We start from the raw sequence: 19,029 nt of genomic DNA, 5'->3' as shown, positions 1-19,029 counted from the left end.
GCGGCTTGAGGTCGATTCAGCCTCATGGTAGACTTTGCACTGGTGCGGCGCGTAAAACTCGTGTTTTCTCTCTAGTGCGGCGGCTGTTTACACTCAACCGTATGAGGTATGACAAAGACAAATATAGCTTTCTTTATGTCTGCGAAGCATTGACTCAATATTGTAAAAAAATATTGATGAACATGAGACAGAAAAGGCCTCAACCGCACTACTAGGAAGTTCAGTTTGAGGCTGATTCGACCTCAGCCGCACCAGCTGAAAGTTTTTCAAAATTGGGCCCGCAGTGAACGTGTTAAAATGATGCGTGTTAGAGACAAACAAATCTAGTTCGGGGTACCGAGCTAGTTTGTTCATCTCTCTCGCTGATCTTATAAAGAAGGAATTTGTCTGTAACTTGATGTACATTTGGGAATGTTAAGATACATAGGCTGTCTAATTGTCCTATTTGGAACAACTAAGTGAACATGAGTTAGCAAGTGTGGAGTATCTACTAAACTCTGTGCAATATTCACTAGAAAAACAATGTCTGCAATTGTCCTTCTTTCTTGAAGTGGTAAAATATGGTGTCTGATGCACCTTGAGATATAATTTGAATCGAACTTCTCGCATTTATATTTTTTTTTATGACCCCCGCTATTAGGGGCCTCTCGTACCCCTATCTTGAGTAGGACAGGGACTTAATCTTTTAATATAATTTTTTCAAAGAATTTTTATTGTCTTTCTCTTCTATCGTTCTTCACATAATCTTTCAGTCTTGTCTATCTTTCATGTTACATTTCGTCTTTCTTTCTCGTTCGCTCTATTCGTCTGACATTCTTCCCTTTTTTCTCCTTTTTACATTTATAATTTTATTTAACATTGTTTAACATTGATCTTATACTATTATTTTACATTTTTGTTCTTCTAGTTTTTTATTTTGTTTTATATTTTTTACACAATGTTTGTTTTGTTTCTGTCGATGGCTTTTTTTGCGATTTCTCGACATAGGGATAAAAATGTCTTTTTATTTTCGCCACTGATCAGGGAGGGTATTGTCTCCTCCCTGACTTGAATTCCAGACCGGCACTCGAAGCCGAACCGGAGTCCCCCGAATGCGGGACACCGGGCCACAAGGTGGATCACGGTCTGGTCCACGCCCGGTTCACAGAAGCACGAGGGGTCCTCCTTGAGCTTAAACCTATGAAGGTACTCAGAGAACCCCCCGTGCCCCGTGAAGAGCTGGGCCGAGACCGCGTCCACCTCGATGTTGCGGAGCACGCGGTAGGCTGAGACGGCGTCCGGGAAAAACATCCTCGTTACCGAAGCCGTCGTTCCTTCCACATACCTCCTGTTCCATTCGTCGAGCGACTCCAGTCTCAGTTGCCGCTTGACGAATGAAACAGGGCATCTCTCGTACTCTGGTCGTCTTTTACTCTTCAGGGCCGCTTCCTTGGCCAGCTGGTCCGCCCTCTCGTTCCCCTCCATCCCCGCGTGCGCTTTCACCCAATACAACCTTACATCCTTCCCTTTTTCTCTCACTTTCATCACATTCTCCTTCACTCTTAACGCTAAGGGGTGGAGGGTGTCCGATCTTGCGACAGTTTCGAGGGCGGACCGCGAGTCGCTCAATATGGCGCAGGCTTGCGCTGACTCGCCGGCCGCGTACCCTGTTGCCTCAGCTAGAGCCAGCAGCTCTGCCTGGTATACGGTGCAGAAGTTGCCCAACTTGAGTTTCTTTGTGTATGACTCTACGGCGCCCCGCTTGACGCAGAACGCCGCACCCACCTTATCCTCTATGCGGCTGCCGTCGGTATAAATTACCAGATCGGCAGCCGCGGTGGCAAGTCGGACTTCCTCCGCACTTTCCCCCAGACAGGAGAACTCCACACCAACTTGACCAGACGGGTGCGGTAGTCTCAGGTAGCTGACCGGTACCTCCAGGTCTCGGTCCCCTACCACCTGCCGGGAATGACCCTTTCTTATTTCAAATAAGCGGGCTGCTTCTTGGACCCGAAGGTCCAGGGGAAGCAACCCGGCAAGTATAAGGGCCGTCAAGTATCAGCGGGCTGGCGGGCGGTGCACTTTGTTGCACGACTACCACTGCATGTGCGGAAGTGGCTAAATATTGGTCCTTGTCTTACTTAGGATGGACTTCCGCAAGATAACGCCTGATTCCATTAAATAATTCTGTATACTTCTTCCAATTTGAAAATCAAAAAGTTTGTTAAAATATTCGACGCTTTCATGTGTGTACACAATTTTGAATGTTAGTTTCCAAAACATTTCAATAGATGGCGCTATTTAAATGAATTATGATTGGTTATATGAATTTTTATTTATTGATGAATGATCACTGTTATATTTAATGAACTAGCTAAAAGGTTTGAAGGCAGAACGGTACAGTTACCCTTTTATTGATTTAAATTACCATTTGGAAAATTTACAATTCATTTATACAACATTGGAATTTTTAACAGAATTATTATTGATCGTCAACATATTATCTATTTTATTATTGACTCTACTTTGCTTCGCAAGGTGTTATAGTTGTATAGAAGGAGCAGGAAGAAACTTCCCAACAACATATACTTAAAGTTTAACACAGATATATACATATACACTTATATATAGCCTAAATGAAATAGAAACAAGCGACATCACCGCCAAGGATTCTTGTCATTTAAATATTAATTTATTGAATAATAAGACTTTTTACGTCAATTTACTTGTAACATGCATTTTTAATTTTGTAAATGGTGGTCCAATAAGATTTTGCGGAATTTTATTAAAAAAATCTGATACTGTCGAAAATTTGATACCGATTTTTTAATCGACACGGAGGTGAAATTGAAAACCACCATCTGTCCAAGTATTTTCTGATCATAATTAATCCAAATGCAAGGACAACGGTATCATTATTGGCGGTTGGAATTCAAAATCTCGTTCGAATTTCAAATTCGAACTCGTTAGAACTATTTTCAACAATTCTGTGGTCGTAGTGGCCATCAATACGAAGTGTTCTTATATAAACGCTCTACAAGCATTCCGTAATAGCGTTCCATATGGAACAATCACACATATCTTAACGATCGCTTATCCAGGTGTTGAATACATACCTCTGCTGGTTGTTCTATATGCTCCGGTTACACCCACATCCCAGCAGTTCCAGAGCTCTCAGTCCACAGCTCGAGGTTCAACTAAACCGCTTCAGACTACCAATAGATCCGCAACCACTCAAGCGTGGGCTAAGACATATGGCATTGTGACGAGCGGAGCGATTAGCGGACAATCTACTCTTATGATTTTACATCTAAATATATTCTTTAATAAAATTGTGAAAGATGTATAAATTTATAGAAATCATTTTCACGTTGAAGACAGACACTGTACTCATATATGAAATATACTTCAGAAGTACCACAGTGCCTTTGGTTATGTACGTTCGATTAATTGCAAGTATGAAGTGACAAATAGTCGGTTTAAGCGGCAGCTATTGGTGACAATTTTTATTTCTTTCTAGTACCTTCATAATGACATTAGGAACTTTATTAAAATAAATATTCTTTTCAGTTTGATTTTCGTTATCACTCTTATTATTCCGTTCTTCACGTTTTCATTCATTCTCTTATAGTTCATTTATATTCCATTCACACCTAGCCTCTCTTCCTTTACAACAACCTTTATATATATCAGTACAGTTTAAATTTTGATTTTTATTTCAGTACTACACTTTTATTGTATTATTACTATATTTTCTTTATTTCAGTTAACAATTTGCCGATCTAGCTTGCAATTTTACTTAACATCTTCTTTGTATTTATTCGGCGATACCGCAAAAAGTTATGGCGACTCTCTTTGTCTGCCATTAGGGAGGCGATGGTGCTTTTCTCCATTCTTCCTCTAAACTCTTATTAACAGTCTGCTCTTGCCTTTGCAAGCGTGGGACTGGAAGTGGAAGATTGTCAAGATGCGACCACTAATTGGTTACGGGAAATCTGGGAGTGGGCAGCATATGAACAATCATATACCTTGCAGTAGGCGTCAATAAGCTTATATGATAGTTGAACATATCTCAACATCACCATGTTTAAGAAGGCTTTGTTGTTTACATAATTTTAAATATTCATTACCAGTCAGTTATCTTTGTTTAGTTCTTTTCTATCTAATAATAAAAAAGAAAACAATAATATATAATTTGGACTTTATTTTATTTATACAGTTTCAGAATAAAAAAAAAAACAATAAAAAGCAATTCATGTAATACAAGCGTACAGATCTTCAATAAACAGTGCATATATTTTAATAATCAAGAGAAATTAAAAGTTAGATGTAAATAGAAATATGTAATACTATAAATAATAAATATAAATCGATTTTTTTTAATAAAATGTAACTTATTTATCTTGCGAATCAATTTAATCACCTTCAAAGCAATCTTCATCAGATAAAAAGCAGTTTTGCCAACGTTTCTTTCAGTCTTCGAAACAGTCGGAATAGTCTTTTTCTGGTACAGCCTTTAAGACCTTAGATTCGGTTTTCATCTACTCAATGGTGAGAAAGCCATACCAGGAGAATACGGTGGTTGAACGACTAAATCTGAGATAAATAAATCTTTTGACAAACAGATGCTTGTTGAATGTTACAGACATTCCTACCAACCTAGAAAATAAATTTCCTGCGACAATGCATGGTGTTTTAAATGACAATTTCACCTTACTTTTTGATTAAAGTAGTAAGTATATAGAAACACGTTATTTTATGTACCTTTTCAAAAAATCTTTTAGTGGTATTTACAAATTCCGCAGGTGCAGCAGGAAGTTTCATCTCTCTGTCATCTGCAATCTTATTTTTGTGTCTGTTATTCCATAGCTCTACCATCTTTTATTACATCTCTCTTACATCTTATATCCCGTCTCTTCGTCATCTGCAATTACACTTTTCTATCATTTGTTATTTTATCTCTGTCATATTTTGTTTCATCTCTTTGTCATCTGCAATATTATTTCTCTGTAATCTTTTCTTACATCGCTCTGTTTTTTTTCTCGCTCGTCTGTCATTTTTTGACCCATCTCTCTGACATCTGCAATTTCATTTCTCTGCTATCTTTTGTCACATCATTCTGTCACTCCTTGTCCTATCTCTCTGTCATCTGCAATATTTATTTCTCTTACATCTGTTATTTCATCTCTGTCATCTTATGTTATACCTTTCTGTCATCTTTTATCCCTCTGTCATCTCAGTTCTATCTTTTGTTATTTCATCTCTCTAACATCTTTTGTTTCATCTCTCTGGCATCTTTTGTTTCACCTCTTCGTCGTCTGCAATATCATGTCTTAGTGTTATTGTTTTTCTCTTTCATCTGTCATTTTTGACTCATCTCTCTGACATCTGCAATTTCATTTCTCTGCCATCTTTTGTCACATCATTCTATCACTTCTTGTCCTATATCTCTATCAATCAAAACAAAATCTTAATTTCTCTGGTATCTTTTATCCCATCTTGCAGTCCCCTCAATTCTCTATCATTTGTTATTCTATATCTATCTTTTATTTCACCTCTTTGTCATATTTCGTCTCTCTATCATCTTTTGTTTCTTCTCTTTGTTATCTATCACTTTCTTACTTCCTTCTATTGATCTATCACTTCTATTAAAAGGTATTAACGGGTATATTGTAGGTATTTTTACACCCTTGTACACTAACAGTGTGTCTTCACCCTTAATTAAGGGTTGGGGGGTGTTCAGCGGAGCATGTAGTCGCATAATGCGCCCCCAACACAACTGACCGAGTTTGCTTGAAAACCGATCACGGGAAGATTATTTTAACATGTGTACTAATTATTTATATAAGGCTCTAAACGTTGGACTATGGGAGACGACAACCAGCGCCCATCATTCCTGAAGTTCAGGAACAAAGTGCAGATTGTTATAAAAGCAAATAAGACTTAGGAGTTCAGTTAAAATTATTTTAAATCGGCAAAAAAATGTGAATAAAAAATTATAAAGAAACTGTAATCTGGGAACATAGATGGCGGATGGAAGGTGATGTAAGGTGTGTAATAGGTGATTTGCAAGTAAGGAAAGGATGATTAGGTGAAGCATAAAATTAAGTTATAGAATACATTGTAAAGGATGAAAGAGAATGCACAAAGAGATAATTTGAAAAACATATAGGAACTGATTTTATAAAGTTCTTCACTAAGCAGAAGGAGCGATAGGATATAAAAAAGCGTTGAATTGTTATGGAAAGCTTTTTGCTACTAAGCAACATCAAATAAAGGGTAACGGTAAGTCTGACACTCTTTGACACTAATCGGTGTAACATAACTCCTGAAGATGCCCTGTGGAGGGATGAAACACGTGTTGAGTGATTTAACGGTGGCAGTTGTGTAATTCGCATTGTTTGCCGCATACGCATTTATCAGCGGGCTGGCGGGCGGTGCACTTTGTTGCATGACTACCACTGCAAGTGAAGTGGCTAAATATTGGTCCTTTTCTTACTTAGGATAGACTTCCGCAAGTTAACGCCTGATTCCATTAAATATTTTTGAGAGGCACCGATATATAAATATGTATATTATTTTTATATCAATTAAAGTCAAGTTGTATTTTATATTTAGTTACATAACGTTGGCATTTTATTATGGGTCAGTGCTCGGACATTAGCTCTATATTTTACAAAAAAAAGCCTTACGGTGGCATTACTATTTATAACTTAAAAGCACAGATATTCACTTAGATATGTTTTTAAAGAAATTAATTTTAAGTAACACATTATTTATGCGCCATTATTTAAAATCTTATATAAAATACTAACTGATCCCGCAAACGTAGTTTTGAAAAAAAAAATTAAAGTTCTTAATTAACAAATAAAAAATAAGGGTTGATCGTAGAGGGGTGAAAATTTAGGGTTGTATGTTTTTTTAATGCTGTATCATAAAAAAAATAAAAGTAAAAAAAAAATTGTCTAAAAAATAAAAATAAAAATTTAGGGGTGAACAACCCTTATCACTTACGGGTATGGAAAATAGATAGTAGCCGATTCTCAGACCTACTGAATAAGCATTTAGAAAGGGAATCCCCGAGTTTTGATGGCATGGCGCAATTAGGAACAAAAGTGTTGCTTTATCTTTTGAAAAAAAAAAGAAAATTTCAAAAAAGAAATTAAAGACTCGAACCCAAAACAACGCAACCTCGAAAATCTAACGACGCGCAGTGAAAATTAGTACTAATTAAGCAGCGACGCAACTTCGAAAAAATCGCAAAATTAATCCACGCAAAGCCAGATATTGGTGTATACAAATCCAGAAATACAAAACACTAAGCTAACAAATATATTGTCTTATATAACGACGCTATTTGAGTAATGCGTGTATTGAAACAGGAACTGTAATATATGACCTGCCCTGCACTGCTGTCAAAATGACATTTAAAGATTTCTCCGGCTTGATATGGTAGGGTGCTGAAGGCATTTAGCCCGGAATCTCTAGGTAGCGAACTACGAAGGCTTTCAATATTCTACAATTTCACTGGATTGAGAGGCCTTCGAGTTTTACATCGCCTCGGTGGATACGCGCCAAGAACAGTGATAAAAAAATGCTTTAAAAATTACAACTGTTGTTGTCACGAACGCAGGAAACGCCAATATAGCTGTCACATACAAAATGTTAAGAAATTTTTCAATAAGTGGGTACGACTGAAATCCATTGGAACGAGGATCCAAATGTCCTCACTATTAAAAGTCTTCTTGTTGTTCACTTCTTTTCAGGATGTAGACTGACATAGAATATCCCCCAGTATCGGCTTTTATAGTCGTCAACAATATTCTAGTATGTAATAATTTTGATATTTGAAATTTTGAAGTGGATAACATTGTCAATTCTCTCGCAAGCCAGCTGCAATACGAAACCTCTGCAGTTAACAAAACTATAATTTGGATCCTCGTTCCAATGGATTTCATTCATAACAACTTCTTGAATATTTTCTAGACATTTTGTGTGTGACAGCTATATTACCGTTTCCTGCCTTTATGACAATATGTATATATATATATATATATGTTGATATAGCTTTGTGATTGGTTCAACGGCCAAAATGCAAGGCTCTCATATACCACGCAACTGACGGAACCCTGAACATGAATTCTTTCCACAATTTATTAGCTTCAATAACAATAATTATATGTATATGTAAATCTATGTACATAGCCCATGTCCAACCGTCTCTCATTGCTAAATAATGTTAATGATGTAATGTCTACAGATTTTTTTTAATATTAATAAAACTTTGGAATTAATTATTCTATTGAAATAATTTATTTTGTGTATAAAGCTTTTTCATTTTTAATATTATATTTTAATTCCTAATACTTTAAATTACGATCAATAATTAATTGAAAGCTGTATATACTAATTGATCTGTAAATGGTATTACATATCTTAAACAACTATAGTAAATATTCAAAAGAAATCAAAGTGAAAAATGTAGAATTAATATTACTTAAAACACATAGTTGTTAACAGCGTCATCTCGTGGCTTAAATAGAAACAACTAAAAGATCACATAGTCTTACTTGTTACAGTATAAATTCAATAGATGTCACTAGAATACAAACAGATTTGTTTACCTTAAATCTTTTGAATATCTTTAATTAATTATGTTAGACATTAAAATAAAACACTTTTATTATAAAAATCGAAAAATCGAATCCAAATTCTTGTTTTAAATTAAAATTAAATCAGGTAAAAATATTTTGGTATTTATTTTTATTATTATAATTTTGTCAATATTACGTAGTAATAAAACAATTTAATAAAACTGAACCAGAGCAGACAACTAAAATAATTTAATAAAATAACTTGCGATGGTATTTTCACCAAACATATTGTATGCATCTAGTTTGAAATCACAAAATTTAATTAGTATTACAGTCAGGCAACAGATGGCGCCACTAGTTCTTTAATTTTTAAAAAATCTTACAGAGATAAAAGATAACAAAAATACGAAGGAAATTGTGCAGAGAACACTTATCTTTTCCGATATAAACCATAGAATAAATAACATCTGTGGTGACTCTCTCGTTTATTTTATATTGAACGTTCCCAAACGCAAAATGAACGCAACCTCTCTAGAATCTAACGTCACTCTTTCCCGCGCATCACTTGAAGACACGATACGCCTTGTAAATATCGATTTGTTGGATTTTCTTGTGGATTTACATCACACTCACATCAGAGCTGAAGACAATGCACCTGTCTTGCGGCATTTGTGTCATTTAAAACTAAATAAAAACTTTATGAGTAACAATTAAAATGAAATTATTAAAAACATTGTACGAAATATCTTTTAGTATAAATAGAAAACATTTATTATTAATACATTTATCGATATAATAACAATCTGAGAAGAATCTAGAACAAACTCAGAGGGATCTTTTTGTTGTTGCTTTTACAATATCTTTAAAGATAATATAAAATTCATAACACAACACTTATTGATCTTCAACTTATTTTTAATTTCATTTTTGACTCTACTCCGCTTCGCAAGGTGTAATAGTTGTGTAGAAGAAGCAGGAAGAAACTCCACAACAACACATACATAAAGTTTAACACAGATATATACATATACACTTAGATATAGCTTAAATGAAATCAAAACAAGCGACATCACCGCCAAGAATTCTTGTCATATATATATTCTATTGAATAATAAACCTTTTTCGTTAATTTACTTTTAACATGTGTTTTTAATTTAATTCAGTACTAAAGTAAAGTGTTTTCACCGGATTCATCAAGTGGTATATACGCCTATTACTTAAATCAAGAAAGTTTGATTTTTACAATTTTGCCTGAAGATTAGGCTGTTAAAATTTAAGAATGTAATAGAAAAATACTGCGATGTTTAAAGACGATGGTTATTGACCACTGTGTGTTGCCGGTGATGACGGATATGATACGGATCCGGAAATGGTCACCACAAATGATCATATTGCTCGTGCAACCAATGGCAGTTTAAGACTAAAGGTTTTTGATGATCACCAGCCGGTAGATGGCGTTGGTAAGGCTCCCACTAGCTGATCTGTCGACATAGATCTTTTTTTTTAAGAGGCCTCCGCTATTGGGACCACTCCTTTCATCCCTATTTCTTTGGGAACAGGGTTTTATTTCTTAACATTTTTTTCACATGAATTTTTTATTTTCGTCCTCGTCTTATCTTCACAATATCTTTGTTTCTTCCTTCTATCATTCCATAATTACATCTTCCTTTCTCAATCGTTCCATTCTTTTCATCCATCCTTAAACACTTCAGTTGTATTTTCTATTGCAGTATCACAGCTTTATTTAGTTTATTTATTTTTCAATTTATTTCACAGATTTTTACATTTTTAATTTTAATTTCAATAAATTTATCTTAAGGCGATATAGTTCAGGTGCCAGGAAGTCTCTGGATGCAGGGCTGGACCATCGTGGAGATCTTTGAAGGCTTTGCAGTAAAAAACAGAAGAAGAATCAGACAAAACCAATCTATCAGCGTCTCTTCATAAATTGTTTACTCTGCATCTCTTATATTAAAATATGTAACGAACTTCTTATACATTTATCATATAAATCTTCTAATATATAAAATCCTCGTGTCGCGGTGTGCGTGATTGAGCTCCTCCGAAACGGCTCGACCGATTTTCGTGAATCTCAGCGCGCACATCGGCCAGGGTGAAGAATCGAACAACATCTATTTTTCATCACCTAAATGTGAAGCGTGGTACACACCTAAATTGTTTTATGATACAGCATACAAAAATACATACAGCCCTAATTTTTCGCCCCTCTGCGATCAACCCTTTTTTTTATTTGTTTTTTAATGTTTTCTAGGAATAACATACATGGCAAAACAACGTTTCCGGGATCAGTCATCAAGTGTTATATAATAATGTACACATTAAATAGCAGTATACTGTACTTATGTACACAGTTGCGTACAAGAATTGTGAATTATATAAAGTGACTAGCTGATCCCGCAAACGTTGTTTTGCAAAAAAAATGATATTTTAATTTACAAATATATGGTTGTATGTATTCTTGTATGCTGTATCATAATAAAATAAAAACCAAAAAAATTGTCTAAAAAATTAAAAATAAAATTTAGGGGTGAACAACCCTTATCACTTAGGGGTATGGAAAATAGATAGTAGCCGATTCTCAGACCTACTGAATACGCATGTAAAATTTGGTAAAAATCGGTCAAGCCGTTTCGGAGGAGTTCAAGTTCGAACACCGTGACACGAGAATTTTATATATTAGATAGCGTACAAGAATTGTGAATTATATAAAGTGATTTAAATTGAATCGCATAAACAGATTCACTTCGCTTTCAATTCCGGACTTAAAAGTGCTTTACCATGTCTACAAGTTTGACCAGAGCTTCGCGCCCGGGGGGTGGGCAGCTTTCACTTGTTCGAACCTGCGCGCTCGCATTCCGATGAACTTGCGTAACGAATGAAGTAATCCATATACAGGATGTTTAATATATATAAAATTGTTACAACACATTTTTTGGATTGAAAACAATTGGAAGACATCAGGCCACATAGCGCGCAAAGTGATGACCTCTGGGGTCAGAAATTTCTGGGTGGTGTCGTCCAACGAGATGGACTGGTGACCTTGTGAAGGAGAGAAATCACAGGTTCAAGCTCAAGGTGGACCAGACCGTGGCCCACCTTGTGGCCTATTATCCCGCAAATGCAAGGATGCGCAGCACCCTGGAAACGGAGGTAAAGTTAAAGATAGATTTAGAGAGCATCGCCTTAATGATGGGCGACGACAACCTTCGCCCATCATTCCTATCATTACCTCGTAGAGTGGTGAGTGGCACTGTTAATAGAAACAAAACAGTATAGACAAATAGGTACCAAATAAACTGCATAAATTAGTCAATTAATAATAGGAAAAATAGAATAAGAAAAGTGTAGTAATGTATTAAGAAAGCACAACCCAAAAGAAAACTGTGTTAAAAAAAGAATATGTAAATAATGAAATAAAGAATAAAAAAATGTACCTAGCCACCTAAGAGTAATAAGATGATGGAAGGAAGGCGACGAAAGCAAGAAGGAATGAAAGAACAAAATGAAAGATATTGTGATGGAAATAAGGTAAGAACAAAAGAAATTGAGAAGTGTGACAGTGAGTGAAGAATAAAGATGGAAAACTTATTTGTAAACAAAGACCCTGATCCCAACTAATTAGGGGTACGAGAGGCCTCCAATAGCGGGGGCCATAAAAAAAGAAGGTTTAAAGACACCAAATGCAGGTAGCTTTTTGAATTGACAACAATTGGAAGTCATCAGGCCACACAGCTCTCAGAATGATGACCGCTGTGGTATAAACTTCTGGGTGGTGTCGTCCAACGAGATGGACTGGTGACCTTGTGAAGGTGTAAAGACACCAGATGCAGGTAGCTTTTTGAATAGACAACAATTGGAAGTCATCAGGCCACATAGCGCTCAGAATGATGACCGCTGTGGCATAAACTTCTGGGTGGTGTCGTCCAACGAGATGGACAGATGACCCTGTGAAGATTTGAAGACAACAGATTCAGGTAGCTTTTTGAATTGACAACAATTGGAAGTCATCAGGCCACATAGCGCTCAGAATGATGACCGCTGTGGCATAAACTTCTGGGTGGTGTCGTCCAACGAGATGGACAGGTGACCTCGTGAAGGTGTAAAGACACCAGATGCAGGTAGCTTTTTGAATTGACAACAATTGGAAGTCATCAGGTCACACAGCTCTCAGAATGATGACCGCTGTGGCCATAAACTTCTGGGTAGTGTCGTCCAACGAGATGGACTGGTGACCTTGTGAAGGTGTAAAGACACCAGATGCAGGTAGCTTTTTGAATAGACAACAATTGGAAGTCATCAGGTCACACAGCTCTCAGAATGATGACCGCTGTGGCCATAAACTTCTGGGTAGTGTCGTCCAACGAGATGGACTGGTGACCTTGTGAAGGTGTAAAGACACCAGATGCAGGTAGCTTTTTGAATAGACAACAATTGGAAGTCATCAGGCCACATAGCGCTCAGAATGATGACCGCTGTGGCCAGAAATTTCTGGGTAGTGAGAAGGACATCCAACAAGATGGACTGGTGACCTTGTGAAGGTGTGATGATGCTAGATGCAACAGCTTCCAACCGGCCCGAAATCCATAGAGGAGCTTCAAGTTCTTACATAGGATGTTCACTTATACGGTGGAGAGACGATGTAGTTAATATCTGAAGACGCTGTTAACAGTACTATTGGGTGTCTATGAGAGGCCCTATGTCCAGCCGTGGACTTCGTACGGTATCAGTGATGGTGATGATTCATTTTGTCCATCACTTTAAGTCACATTGTCAAACATAACTGTACTGAACAGAATGTAGTGGTTGAGGATAGATGTATGGCTAATGGAATGAAAGAGAAAGACTGGGAAAATTGTAGAACGAAAGAAACGGTACGACAGATAATATGATATACGAAAGAGGAGATTGATAATAATAAAAAATATGAATAAATTACTAGAAATAAAAAGTCCCTGTCCCACACGAGATAGGGGAACAAGAGGTCCCCAACAGCGGGGACCATTAAAAAAAACATAACTGAACTTAGGAGGTCAAAGAAAGAAATTGTCATCAAATCCGATCAGGTTTTTCAAGAGAGATACGACTTTTAGGAAACTGCAAATATGAGTCCGATGATATTTAATATCAGATGCTATGGAGTGGAGAAGGTGAGAAGAAAGAGACAGGTATATAATCCTACACACTTTCTCTGCAAGACCGTATAGGGCGGCGTCAATACATTTGTACTTTCACTCGGATGCTGGTTATGTTTACCATGATATAGCTTCGACGTGGACAGTCCCAAACTGACAATAATTCATAATAAATAATAGACAAAATAATAATAATTATTATATACAACCTTCATGGTCATTTTTGGTAAACGTACGTTGTTAATATGACAATATGATTGATCCAAAACCTTGTTTAGTTTCTTTTATACAGGATGAATGGTTATAGGCGATAAAGTTTGAAAATGAATGTATAGCTCTCTCTCTCTCTCTCTCTCTCTTTCTCTCTCTCTCTCTCTATTTTTAAATTAAAATTAGCTTTTTTGTATATAAATAATACCTAATATATAATACAAACCTATTTCCAATCATTCTGTATAAAGTGGTCAATCTGAAATATGTCATGTTATTTTTTTTATTGGAATGTGTTAAGATAAAAACTTCTGTCAGTATAAAATCTATAATGACAGATAATAATAATAATTAATATTGATATGTAGTTATAATAATTTTGAAAACGATTTTTTGAACTATAACGTTATTTAATTTTGGAAAAAGTGTACCATAGAATAATTATCAGTAAATCTAATATATAAAATTTCCATGTCACAATGTTTGTTACCGTACTCCTCCGAAACGGTTCGACCGATTTTTACCAAATTTTATATGCGTATTCAGTAGGTCTGAGAATCGACTACTATCTATTTTCCATACCCCTAAGTGATAAGGGTTGTTCAACCCTAAAATTTATTTTTTAATTTTTTGACGAAATGTTTTGTTTTTATTTTTTTATGATACAAAATACAAAAATACATACAACCCTAAATTTTCACCCTTATTACTTATTTGTTAATTATTTTTTTCGCAAAATAACGTTTGCGGGATCAGCTATTAAACTATATATTTACATATATAAAGCCTTTAAATTTATAATCAATCAGTCTAACCTAACTAGGAATAATGCACTATAACCTCAAAATGTCAAACGACCGGATTGAATATGCAAATCATTAAATGCATTAACAATTAACATTTATTATATTTTTAAATGTTTTTTTTTTAATTTCTGAGAATTTTATTATTCTTTATATGAACCTTCCACAGATGTAAGTATGATTCCCGCCAATAAATCCAACATGGCCGCCGTACGGTGACAGGACCTTGAGATTTATCTGATATAATTTTATCAAAATTGAAACGAGAAAGATAATAAATACATCTAAAAAACTTTTAAGTTAAACGGTTTTTTGATACCCATATTGTGGTGGTTGTGGAAAAATATGTACCTAGTCCGCCATATTGGAACGGCGTCCATCTTGAATTTTAAATTTTGACATAATCATCGTGTTTTACTAGTGTAGCCCTTTCATTTGATACCCATATTGAGGGGGTTAAGGAAAAATATGTAATCCGCCATTTTGTATCGGCGGCCATCTTAGATTTATAATGTTATTGATTTTATTATATTGTATTGTCATCTTAATTAAATGTGTGTACCAAATTTCAGATCAATCTGACTACGGGAAGGTGCTTAGATTTCAATTTCTAATTTTGATCCAAATAAATTCCGTACGGGTCGAACTAAATAAAACCGTTTAAAAATGAACAAGTTGTTGTTTGAGTAGAACAAACCAAAGGCATTATATCGCGGCCCCCACTAGACAAAATGATAGACATAAAACTACATTTAAGGTTATATGTCAAAAGTTAAAACGCTTGAAATTATACCCTATGTATATTTCCAAAAGTAGTTTTATACATAAATATCTTTTAATATATATATGAAAGAATTCTTTGAGTGTTTTTTTTTATTATTGTATGTACTTTACATTGTTTATGTTTATAAAAAATAACTTTGCCTATCTCCGCCATATTAGGACAGAAAATTATGTTAAAAATTGACAATATATATTTTGACTAGTAGACTGCAGAGGTTTTTCAACAATAATTAGGACCTTATTTGTTGATTTGCTCCGGCATTGATTTGTATACTATAAGGCAAAAGGTTGTTAACGAAGGTGAATATATTGTTGATTAGATATAAAAACTTGTTAGATATGTAGTCGTGTTATCTTAAAGTGATATTACTTTCCGGTTCCCCTAATATATTTAAATGAATGTTTTATTTAAAAATTAATACACCAATACCTCGCTTTGCGTCGTTTCGTTTTGTTTTTGCGTCGCTGTTTAATTAGTACTAATTTTCACTGTGCGTCGTTAGATTTTCGATGGTGCGTTGTTTTGGATTCGAGTCTTTAATTTTTTTTTATTTTTCTAAAAGATGGCAACACTTTCGTTTCTAAAAATCAACGCAATTTGAATACAGTTTTATTTTCACTTTGTTTTGCTAATTTTAGAGTTCAGTTTCAATAACGTAGTGTGTTGTGCTTTTTTTTAAAAGAAAATAATAAATTTATATAAATTTTTACGTCTTGTTTCTGGTTACAAAAAAGGTAAATATTATTCCAATTTATTACTTATATTTTATAATGTTTAACTAATATATAATTTAATGTAATATATAATGTAATAATAACTAATTTATAATGTTTACTTTGTTATTTTCTTTTTAAAAAGTTGTATTTTCGTAACCCTGGAACCTATCTTCGATCTTTACATGGTTTGCTGGATACAAAAGCGCTTTTAAATGCCTATTTCAATAAGCATATTTTAAATGAATTTTTATAGACTTATATAAGTCTAGTCTTTTTGTAGATGGCAGTTCAGTATAGAACTGCCATCTACAAAATTACCAGATGACATTGTAAGGATTGTAAGAATATGCTGTAGGCAATCCTCTTCAGGTCATATGACAAACTGTAGAGGTTCATATGAAGGGCTCCGATATGAGACCGAATGTCGGCTAGGCAAAAAGATAGAGAAGGCATCACTAGCCTCCATTATAATGGAAAAGGATGAAAGAGAGTGCTTCCTCAAACTCTTTAGGAAAGTTGCACAATACGCAATAGACAGGAACGAAACATAGCTACATAAAACATTGTAAAGTTATTAAAATAGATTCATTGGTACTAAAAAAAAACACTTTGATAAAACTGATGTACACGAGAAAATAATTGAACCAATTAAAACTGTGATACTGCAATAGAAATAGATAACTGAAGTGTTTGAGGAAGTACGAAAGGAATGGAATGATTGAGAAAGGAAGATGGAATTGTAGAATGATAGAAGGAAAATAAAAGATATTGTGTACTACGGAAGACGAGAAAGAAAATAAAAATTCAAGTGAAAAAATTATTAAGATATACAAAACCCTGTTCCCAATTAAATAGGGGGTGGAAGGAGAGGTCCCCAATAGTGGGGGGCGCTAAATAAAATTAGAGGTGATATATGTCCAGCGTATGACGTTCACATTGACGAAGATGATGTAAAGTAATGATGAAATATACTACATAACATGAAGGTTGTAAGACATCGAGTGATGAGATCATCAAAGTATGATGAATGAAAATAAAATGACTCAGAGAGGAAAGTGGTTGCGTTAAACGAATTGAATGTGACAAACTTCCTGTGACTTTATTAATTTAGTTAAATTATTGTCAGACCGTCAAGGACATATATCTATATATATACCCATACATATATGTATGTATGTATATATATATATATATATATATATATATATATATATATATATGTATAAATATATATGTAAAGCCCTTCATTAGTTGTTTTAAGTACTTATAAAATCAAAATCAAAAGATTTTGCATTCGTATAGGCTGTTACAAGAACTTTCGAATCAATCAACATAAAATGTCGGAATTGTTGTCTTGCAGCAAGTCTTCTGTTGAGCCGGCGACAACTCACCACAAACACAGTTCCACAAAGAGAACGACAAGCTGCCGAGTGCGCGCGACCACATGGAACTCCGCGCGTTAAAATCAGAAGTAAGAAAAGGACCAATATTTAGCCACTTCCGCACATGCAGTGGTAGTCGTGCAACAAAGTGCCCTGCTCTTAATTGACAGCAAATGAGCAATAAATTCATATATTCAAAGCCTTTACATCTATAAATAATCATCCTGTATAATTTCTGACTGTGATAGGTGATAGTATAACTATTTTAATAAAATAAAATAGATATAAACGCGTTAGCTAGATGGCATTCAGATATGTGGTTCAGTCATCCAAAACACAGATGATTATTGGCCATTTCACTTTTATATTGGCCAAATAAAAATATTATAAATATGCATAAACCTAACGCGATATCAATGCTTTCACATGGCGATAATAAAATATATATATTTATTACGTTTTAAGGTCGACAACGGCCGTGATAATTCGCGCGACGCCATCTTCCAATATGGCGTCGCGCGGTAAAGCACGTAACTTTTTAATGTGTAGAAAGCTCGTGTGACATACGGCCTTAATTTTTTTTTTGTTTTCTGTCACTTTTCATTTTCGCTTAAGGTCATTCGGATTTTGCGTTTTTTAATCGATGGTATTTTATTATTTGTTATATAATATCACCGAATTTCTCTTAAACATTATAGATGATCCGTAGACGAACATAAATAAAGATATCTCAACAGATTAGCAAATTGTAAGTGGCATTGGGCAAGCGTTACGTTCTTTTATTTAAATAAACGAAAGACGTTCATTCACAAGGTGATGAATCAATAATTTTTAAAATTAAACTACAGGATGATTGATTATATGTGTTAAATCTTTACAGGGGTGAATGTATATGCATTTGCTGTCAATATATTTATGATACAGCCATGTAATGATAGTATAGTACTTTACTATTTTTTTTTATTGTTTCTTACTATTTTTCTTTTTCATTCATATATTACTATTTACATATAAGATAATATAATTATGACCTGATGCACGCACACACACACACACACACATATATCTAATAAAAGGTTGTCAAATATCTCCCGTCCACCTTTTTGTCTTTTGAATTTCGCGGCTATGTACAAAGCGCTACAGAGCTCGTATCTGGCAATACTATACATAATTTGAAAGGTCTTGCCATAACCTACAAAACGACGCTATGCATGATTAGTTTGGATATTGCGTTCAACAGTTATAGACGTGTAAACATGGAGTTCACTAACGCCGAAATTCGCGCTATTTTAAAGTTTTCCTTCGTTAAAGGCAAATCCGCTAGAGAAACGTTCCGTGAGATTAATGGTGTTTTGGGGGATGGTACTCTATCACTTCGAACCGCGGAGGAATGGTTTCGACGATTCAG

This window comes from Battus philenor, unplaced genomic scaffold (genome assembly GCF_028537555.1).
Source record: "Battus philenor isolate CCGP_79_NKW_IND1 unplaced genomic scaffold, ilBatPhil1.0.hap1 SCAF_30, whole genome shotgun sequence".
Lineage (NCBI taxonomy): Eukaryota > Metazoa > Arthropoda > Insecta > Lepidoptera > Papilionidae > Battus > Battus philenor.
This window is presented reverse-complemented; position numbering follows the sequence as displayed.